We start from the raw sequence: 10,000 nt of genomic DNA, 5'->3' as shown, positions 1-10,000 counted from the left end.
CTGAACTAGAACTGAACTAGAACTGAACTAGAACTGAACTAGAACTGAACTAGAACTGAACTAGAACTGAACTAGAACTGAACTAGAACTGAACTAGAACTGAACTAGAACTGAACTAGAACTGAACTAGAACTGAACTAGAACTGAACTAGAACTGAACTAGAACTGAACTAGAACTGAACTAGAACTGAACTAGAACTGAACTAGAACTGAACTAGAACTGAACTAGAACTGAACTAGAACTGAACTAGAACTGAACTAGAACTGAACTAGAACTGAACTAGAACTGAACTAGAACTGAACTAGAACTGAACTAGAACTGAACTAGAACTGAACTAGAACTGAACTAGAACTGAACTAGAACTGAACTAGAACTGAATTAGAACTGAACTAGAACTGAACTAGAACTGAACTAGAACTGAACTAGAACTGAACAAGAACTGAACTAGAACTGAACTAGAACTGAACTAGAACTGAACTAGAACTGAACTAGAACTGAACTAGAACTGAACTAGAACTGAACTAGAACTGAACTAGAACTGAACTAGAACTGAACTAGAACTGAACTAGAACTGAACTAGAACTGAACTAGAACTGAACTAGAACTGAACTAGAACTGAACTAGAACTGAACTAGAACTGAACTAGAACTGAACTAGAACTGAACTAGAACTGAACTAGAACTGAACTAGAACTGAACTAGAACTGAACTAGAACTGAACTAGAACTGAACTAGAACTGAACTAGAACTGAACTAGAACTGAACTGAACTAGAACTGAACTAGAACTGAACTAGAACTGAACTAGAACTGAACTAGAACTGAACTAGAACTGAACTAGAACTGAACTAGAACTGAACTAGAACTGAACTAGAACTGAACTAGAACTGAACTAGAACTGAACTAGAACTGAACTAGAACTGAACTAGAACTGAACTAGAACTGAACTAGAACTGAACTAGAACTGAACTAGAACTGAACTAGAACTGAACTAGAACTGAACTAGAACTGAACTAGAACTGAACTAGAACTGAACTAGAACTAAACTAGAGCTGAACTAGAACTGAACTAGAACTGAACTAGAACTGAACTAGAACTGAACTAGAACTGATTTAGAACTGAACTAGAACTGAACTAGAACTGAACTAGAACTGAACTAGAACTGAACTAGAACTGAACTAGAACTGAACTAGAACTGAACTAGAACTGAACTAGAACTGAACTAGAACTGAACTAGAACTGAACTAGAACTGAACTAGAACTGAACTAGAACTGAACTGAACTAGAACTGAACTAGAACTGAACTAGAACTGAACTAGAACTGAACTAGAACTGAACTAGAACTGAACTAGAACTGAACTAGAACTGAACTAGAACTGAACTAGAACTGAACTAGAACTGAACTAGAACTGAACTAGAACTGAACTAGAACTGAACTAGAACTGAACTAGAACTGAACTAGAACTGAACTAGAACTGAACTAGAACTGAACTAGAACTGAACTAGAACTGAACTAGAACTGAACTAGAACTGAACTAGAACTGAACTAGAACTGAACTAGAACTGAACTAGAACTGAACTAGAACTGAACTAGAACTGAACTAGAACTGAACTAGAACTGAACTAGAACTGAACTAGAACTGAACTAGAACTGAACTAGAACTGAACTAGAACTGAACTAGAACTGAACTAGAACTGAACTAGAACTGAACTAGAACTGAACTAGAACTGAACTAGAACTGAACTAGAACTGAACTAGAACTGAACTAGAACTGAACTAGAACTGAACTAGAACTGAACTAGAACTGAACTAGAACTGAACTAGAACTGAACTAGAACTGAACTAGAACTGAACTAGAACTGAACTAGAACTGAACTAGAACTGAACTAGAACTGAACTAGAACTGAACTAGAACTGAACTAGAACTGAACTAGAACTGAACTAAAACTGAACTAGAACTGAACTAGAACTGAACTAGAACTGAACTAGAACTGAACTAGAACTGAACTAGAACTGAACTAGAACTGAACTAGAACTGAACTAAAACTGAACTAGAACTGAACTAGAACTGAACTAGAACTGAACTAGAACTGAACTAGAACTGAACTAGAACTGAACTAGAACTGAACTAGAACTGAACTAGAACTGAACTAGAACTGATCTAGAACTGAACTAAAACTGAACTTGAACTGAACAAGAACTAAAATAGATCGGAACTAGAACTGAACAAGAAGAGAACTAGAACCCAGAATATTGATAGATATATACTTCTATTAAGCTTATTTATTTAGAATGTCCCATATTTAAATAAAATATTTCCCAAAATTGCTAACCCTACATGTCTTGCCGTATTCTTACTTTTAATTCCTACACCACCTTACAATAATGCTATATCATAATGATGTTGTTAATGACGTTGTGATGCGATGTAGTTTCTTGCTGTTCTTCTATGCTGCTGCAGCTATTACTGGTGGATTAAACTGATCTCGAGTTAAGTAAGAAATACATGCAACAAAAATTGAAGTAAAATCAAGAGAAAATAACTTAAAATAAATGCACAAGAATTTAAGTTAAAAACAAATATTGAACGTGTTAAACTTGCAACAGCGACAACAGAAAAGAAAAGATTATTTTGCGCTCGGCTAACGGACGTTAAATGAACGCAAAATGTGTGCGATTAATGCATGTACTATTAATGTGAGAGCTTGTGTATTGTGTGTTTGTGTGTGAGGCTGTGCAATGTTCTTTTTTTTTCCTTTTTGTAACGAATGGATGGGATGTATGCACAAATAACCAGGAATTATTTTTAGAATTTTATTTTTAATAATATGGGATACTGCTAAAAGAGGAGTGGGATAATCTAACGATGTGCGTTTGCAGATATTGTTGGAAGAAATCGTTTATTTATTTGAGAAAAACACGATCAAGATAATGAAATCAAAATATCCTCTCAACTTGATGGGTAAATTTATTCCAATTGCCACGTATTTCCGCTAACTCTGGATTTATTTTTACCGATCTTTTCTTTTTTTATTTATCTATTCATTAGGATATGATGATGATGATCTACAACGATCTAGACATTTTTAAATTTGGTTGCTAATATCACTATGGAATCACCCGTATAGTATTTAATGTAAAATTGTGTGAATATTTTTTGCAGCTGATTTTTTTTTTTTATTTCATTTACATGTTAAAGTACACTTCTAAAAACACTTCTTATTTTTGGAGGATTATTATTTTTCCCATTTTTTTTACACACACACTTTTTTTGGCTAAAAATATTCCGCTTAGAGGAATTGTAAGAAATGCAAAGTTGTTCGCAAAAATACACAAATGTTATTGTTACTGTAATGGACTTATTTGCATACGAATGCAAAAAAAAATGAATCGAAAATAGAAAAAAAAACATTTTTATTTATATTTATTTTTATTTAAACAAACATTCTTCTTTGGCGTTTGGAGTGTAAATACAAGTGATGGCGCGATCACTTGTATCACACTGTGTATAGAAAACGATGAAAAGTAGACAGACTTCTACTCGAAACACAGTTGAGGTGTATCTTGGAAAGAAAATAATAACAACTACACCAGTATAAACAAAAAAAAAACTCTGAACAAATAGATAGAATGATACTTATGCTAAAATTTCTGTGATGTACGAGTATATTTTGGTCAATTTAAGTTGTGTTGTTTGTTGTGAATCAAATTTGGGGGATATTACATATATAATATGTATGTTGGTTGGGCTTGGTGTATCTGTCTGCTTCATCAGTCGGTGTAAATTTGTGCAAATGTATTTGTTTGGAAGTGTCATTTTGGTATGTGAGAGTGTCTGTGTGGGTATGTGTTAAGAATGAGAGATGAAGAAAAAGCACTTAAATTGCCTTTTTGCAAATGAATGGCATACATTTTATTTTAGCCAATATCCAAAACATATACGTTTTTATATATAAACAGAGAGTTGAAAGAATTATATCATTGCAAAGAAAAATGAGTAAAAGTATTTCTCTAAACATGAACACAGATATTTATTAATGTTTGTCCAATAATTTGAATTGCACCAATTACACTGTGATAAAAAGCTTTAGTAAATTAATACATTTCATATGGGTGATAGATCGGCGCCACGATCTTTATAGAATTTTGTTAATGAGAGGTATTGGATGTATAACAAATAATGAGGTATTTGTGGGAGAACTGAAATGAACTAAAATTCAACTGGAACTGACCTAAAACTGAATAAGAACTGACCTAAAACTGAACTAGAACAGAACTAGAACTGAACTAGAACTGAACTAAGACTGAACTAGAACTGAACTAGAACTGAACTAGAACTGAACTAGAACTGAACTAGAACTGAACTAGAACTGAACTAGAACTGAACTAGAACTGAACTAGAACTGAACTAGAACTGAACTAGAACTGAACTAGAACTGAACTAGAACTGAACTAGAACTGAACTAGAACTGAACTACAACTGAACTAGAACTGAACTACAACTGAACTAGAACTGAACTAGAACTAAACTAGAACTAAACTAGAACTAAACTAGAACTAAACTACAACTGAACTAGAACTGAACTAGAACTGAACTAGAAGTGAACTAGAACTGAACTGGAACTGAACTAGAACTGAACTAGAAGTGAACTAAAACTGAACTAACTTCAATATCTTATTAATCAAAACACTCTTTCAAACAACCACTTTAATTGCAAATAATGATGATGATCATCATCAGGCACATTTGTAATAATGATGATGATCAACAACGATGACGATGATCGTCATCATCATATCGAATATAGGTCGAAATGATATAAGAATTAAAATATTTAAGAAAAAATAAATAAATAAACATTTTTTAAGCCAAAACATAACGGTTTGGAGGAGCAACAGTTTATTTTATTTTTTATTTTATTTTGTATTTTTGTTTTCAATATGTCTTTTTTATTATAAGTTAAATGTTAAATTTTATTTTGTGTATCTATATGTGTACGATGCCAATTGTATACAAAAATAAAGTAAAACAGCAAAAAAATTAAAAATAAAAAAAAATCATCTATAAAAGTTCCTTTCAAAGCAGACACAAACAATTTTATTCATTCATTATTAAATACAGTTAAAAAACAAAAATCACGATTTTTTATTATTTAAAAAAAAAACTGAAAACGTAACAAACCAAAAAAAAAAAGAAATAAGATCAACCAACCCACAGTGATTCCCTCCAAAAAAAAAAAAAAAAAAACGTAATAAACAAAAAAGTAACTACAACAAAGGCAAAAACAACAAAAACAATTTATAATGAAGGTTGATTTTTATATGATTTTTATAAGTTGTTGTAGTTGCTGTTGTTGGTTTACCCCATCTCGAACGCAGGTGAAAAAAAAGATAAAAGATAACAACAGGCACTTGATGTTCATACTCTCGTCATATACAAATTACGTTACTTTTTTTGTGTAGATTTTTTTTCTCGATTTATGTTTAAGTGTAGATCTTTTAGTGTTATTTTCTGATACTAATTGAATAAATCAAAAAAAACAAAGCGAAACAACTAAATTTAGGACTTTAACTTGTTTCTGCCGAAACTTACAGAACTCTCAATGTAATTATAGGTTTTGTTAACAATTCGAAGAGAAAATAAATCGAATTATTCTGAAGTTTTGGTAGATTCTTTGTGTCAAAACAACATTTATGAGAATATTTTTATTTATCTTGATTGTTATTACAATTGCAGGCCATTTGACTTTAATCACATTGCGCAAAGATTATATGCAAAATTATGCCAAAAAGAGATGTGTTTGTATAACTTAATTTTGGTACTTTTATTGAATTTGTTTGGGACTTTTTGGTACATTTTATAATATTTGATCTAACAGTCAGCAAGCTAATCCATTAACTAGGCTATAGTTCAGTCAATAGACTAGTCGATAGGTTAAGCAATAGGCAAGTAAATAGACCAGTCAATAGACTGGTCTACAGTCATTAGACTAGTCGATAAACTAGTCAATAAATAAGTCAACATACTAATGAGTAGACACTATTTAACCGACTAGTCAATAGACCAGTAGGTAGACTACTCAACAGACTAGTCGGTATACTATTTACTTATCTATAAGCTAGACCAGTAAGTAGACTACTCAACAGACTAGTGGGTATACTATTGAATAGTCTATGACTAGTCGATAGCCTATTCAATTGACTAGTCTATGACTAGTCGATAGCCTATTCAATTGACTAGTCTATGACTAGTCGATAGCCTATTCAATTGAGTAGTCTATGACTAGTCGATAGCCTATTCAATTGACTAGTCGATAGACTATTCAATCAGTAGACTTTTCAATTGACTGGTCTATTGTATAGTCGATTGTCAATAGACTAGTCGATAGACTATTCAATTGGTATACTATTTACTTGTTTAATTGCTAGTCTGTCGACTAGTTGATTAGCTAATCTATCGTCTAGTCTATTGACTGGTCTAACTATAGAATAGCCTATTGTCAAAAGACTTGTCAATAGACTAGTCGATGGACTATCCAATTAACTAGTCAACAGACTAAGTACAATTCAGCTGAATAGTCAATATACTAGTCGATAGACTATTCAATTGACTAGTCGATATACTATTTAATTGACTAGATAATTGACTATTCAATTGATTAGTCGATAGAATATTCATTAGACTAATCGATAGACCTTTACATAGACCAGTCTATAGACTATTCAGTGAAGTAGTCCATAGACTGTTCGAAAGAATATTCAATTAACTGGTCAATAGACAATTCAACTGATTAGTCACTATACTAGTCGATAGACTATTCTAGTCAATAGACTAGTCTATAGACTATTCAATTGACCAGTGTATACACTATTCAATTGACTAGTCCATAGATTATTCAAATGACTAGTCGATAGACAAGTCAAAAGTTAGTAGACTAGTCAGTAGATTAGTAGATACACTAGTAGATAAACTAGACGGTAAAATAGTCAAAAGACTCGTCAATAGACCAATATACTAGTTGATAGACTAGCCACTTGACCAGTCAATATAGTCGATAGGCTAGTCCATATACTATTTAACTAACTAGTGAATAGTGCAGTTAGTATACTATTCAATAGACTAGACCAAAGTCTAATCAATGAACTAGTCAGTCGACTAGTTAATAGATTAGACAATAGCCTTGTAAATAGATTCGTACATCGACTTGTCGATAGTCCATACACTAGTCATTAAACTAGTTTTTAGAGATCTCTATAGACTTGTGAATAGTGTGAACAGAGAAAATTACATAAGGAATACCTTAATACCAATAAGTTCATATCCAATCCCCAAACATTAGAAAAAATCACTCAAAAAAATATCACTACTTACATCTAAATCACTGACTGCCACAACACACTCAAAATAATTTGGCAACAAGTGGTAGACGTACAGACATACACTCAACTACCAAATAATGTATTTTATTATTACGGATGTTAAATTTGTTGTTACGGTTGCAATTGCTACTGTTAATGTTAATACAGTTGCCGTTGCTGCTGTTGATGTTGTCGTTGTTAAAGTTAATGTTGCTGCTGTTTGTTGTCCGTCTGTCTGTCTGTAGTCATCATTATTGCTTTGAAAGCAATTGCAACTGAATATGTAGTAAAAACAAAAACGAAAACGCACACAAAAATGAAACATTACCGACACGTTCATTTAACTTAAAGGTAATGACGATCTTTTATGTATTTGTTGTTGTGTTTGATCAGTCAAGCAGTCAAATATATAATAAAAATTCGGTAGGAAAAAAATGAAACAAAAAAATAAACCTACGCACAATTTGTGCGAAATTGAAATGGAAATAACAAAAAATAAAAACTAATTCATAAATGCAACAATGTAAAGAATAAATTACACTGAAAAAAATTATAAAAAATATTAGTGAGTTGAAAGGACAACATCTTGACTACTGGGACCTAGTGCCCCTAATAAAAACATGAAAGCTATTGACAGTTGAGGGGAGCGATTCACAATTAACGCTTCATAAGCTACTGATCTTTTCAGACGCTTCCAACATTTAAGGTATTAGTTAACCCTACAACATCAGTGAAAAAACAACTGTAGAACTAACAAGTCAGTGTTTTAAATAATTGTTTATTTTTCTTTTTTTCTTCAATTTTATGTTTTGTTTAAACATTTTTTGGGATTTTGGGGAGCAGGGACTTAGTAACGTCCTTTTTTCCTACCCCCGTGGATCCACACCTGCGTATAGGTCTATAGTCTTTTGTCTTAATGTAAGAAGAGTTCCCCCTTTGGATATAAATATCACGAACCGCAAACACTGTCCTAAGGAACGACGTGATCAAAGACAGAAAGTATCACGAGATCAAGAATCTATTCCGGAAAACTGAATATTCTACTGATGCATGATAAAAGTCAATATTTCGGGATAAGTTCGGTGCTGTTGCCGAGAATAACAGATACCCCACAGATGGAGTGACTGTGGTACTAAGCGTTGGAAATGAGTTGATATTAATTGTATATGTTATGGGATAATTGTGAGGTTCAGCGGGCCTTACCCCACCCGTCTACCTAATGAATGTGTCGTATGAATGAGATATGTGCTGGGTTGAATGATGATGGATGAAAGGTATCATATACATTTTATACCATTGAATAATAAGAGTTTACTCTGTTCATATCAGAATTACCACAGTGTGTCCCTGTGAGTAAGTACACGTCTTATGCTGTTGCCGAACCAACAGAGGTCATCCAATGGTCAAGAGATTAGATAGCTAGAGCACTCCAGCAAAGACCTTGTGCATGGACCGTCAGAACCAATGTACAAAAATTGCCATCTGCGTTCTTCAGTGGATGAAAAAGACCACCGTGGGATAGGGCATCATGCCAGGTACTCACGTAAACCTCTCGACGTTCATTTCATTTGTCTTTTTGACTACCTGACACCTGCATGGTCCTTCAGACAGAAATATATGCCATCGATCGATCATTAGCGAGAAGAATCTAGGAACTAAATCTTCAAAATTCATATGAAATCAAAGAGTCGTCCCTGGACTTAACCCTTGTGTAAAGGGATATTAACACTCCCCTGGAGATCTTATCAAAATTGATAAATTACAGGGCTTTATGTGAAACGGAACTCAGATGGTCAAATGTCACCTCTTGTAGAATATAGAGACTGCTCTGGTCCACTGTGATAACGGAAAGGACTAGGGCTCTTGCCTCTTAGTAAGAACACGATTAGGCATCCAATTGGTATAATTACTGGGAACTGTAAGATTGCATATATTTCAGAACGTATGGGCTACCCATGTCATTGCTACCGTTGAAGCTGTTAAGACGATGAAGAAGTAACGTCGATAGCGCCTAACAGGAGCATAAACTACTCTATCTTGATAGAGCTCTTTTCAATGATCTGCACTGTCTCAGAGATGAGTCACATGATCGGTTTTCTTAGGACACCGAAAGAGTCTCAACATAAGAAAATGGCAATACTAAGAGTGTTACAATGGGACACAAGTCCATAAGCTAACTAGCGAGCAAACCACGTAATTTAACCTAACATTTATTCAGGGGCTTAGAAATAGGTGCATACAAAGTCTATGCCTGACTTTAACTTCTATATATGATTTCCGTAAGAAGGTTTTATAATAAAACAAGTAAGTATCTTTAAAATTGCGAAATGTACCTTATGCCTAAGGTTTACATGGCAGCGAGCCATCCAGACGGACATGTCTTAATTGACTCTGAGTCGATCGGTATCCTTTAAACTAGGTGTGGGACCAATATTTTTGTGTGTTCGTTTAAATTGTAAATAGAGCTGAGTGATATCATTCACTAAAATCGCTTGTAGCTTCGTCCAAACACGTTTAAATTAAAAAGATAAGCTTATAGGGTAAATGTACCAATAGTCGGCAGTTTAACTTTTTTCTCTTTTTCAAACTATCCCCCTAAAGAGTCGGTAATTGTTATTACGATGATTTTTAGTTATTTCAAC

The sequence above is a fragment of the Lucilia cuprina genome, chromosome 4 (genome assembly GCF_022045245.1).
Source record: "Lucilia cuprina isolate Lc7/37 chromosome 4, ASM2204524v1, whole genome shotgun sequence".
NCBI lineage: Eukaryota > Metazoa > Arthropoda > Insecta > Diptera > Calliphoridae > Lucilia > Lucilia cuprina.
The sequence above is the reverse complement of the archived record's forward strand: the minus strand, read 5'-3'. Positions refer to the sequence as shown.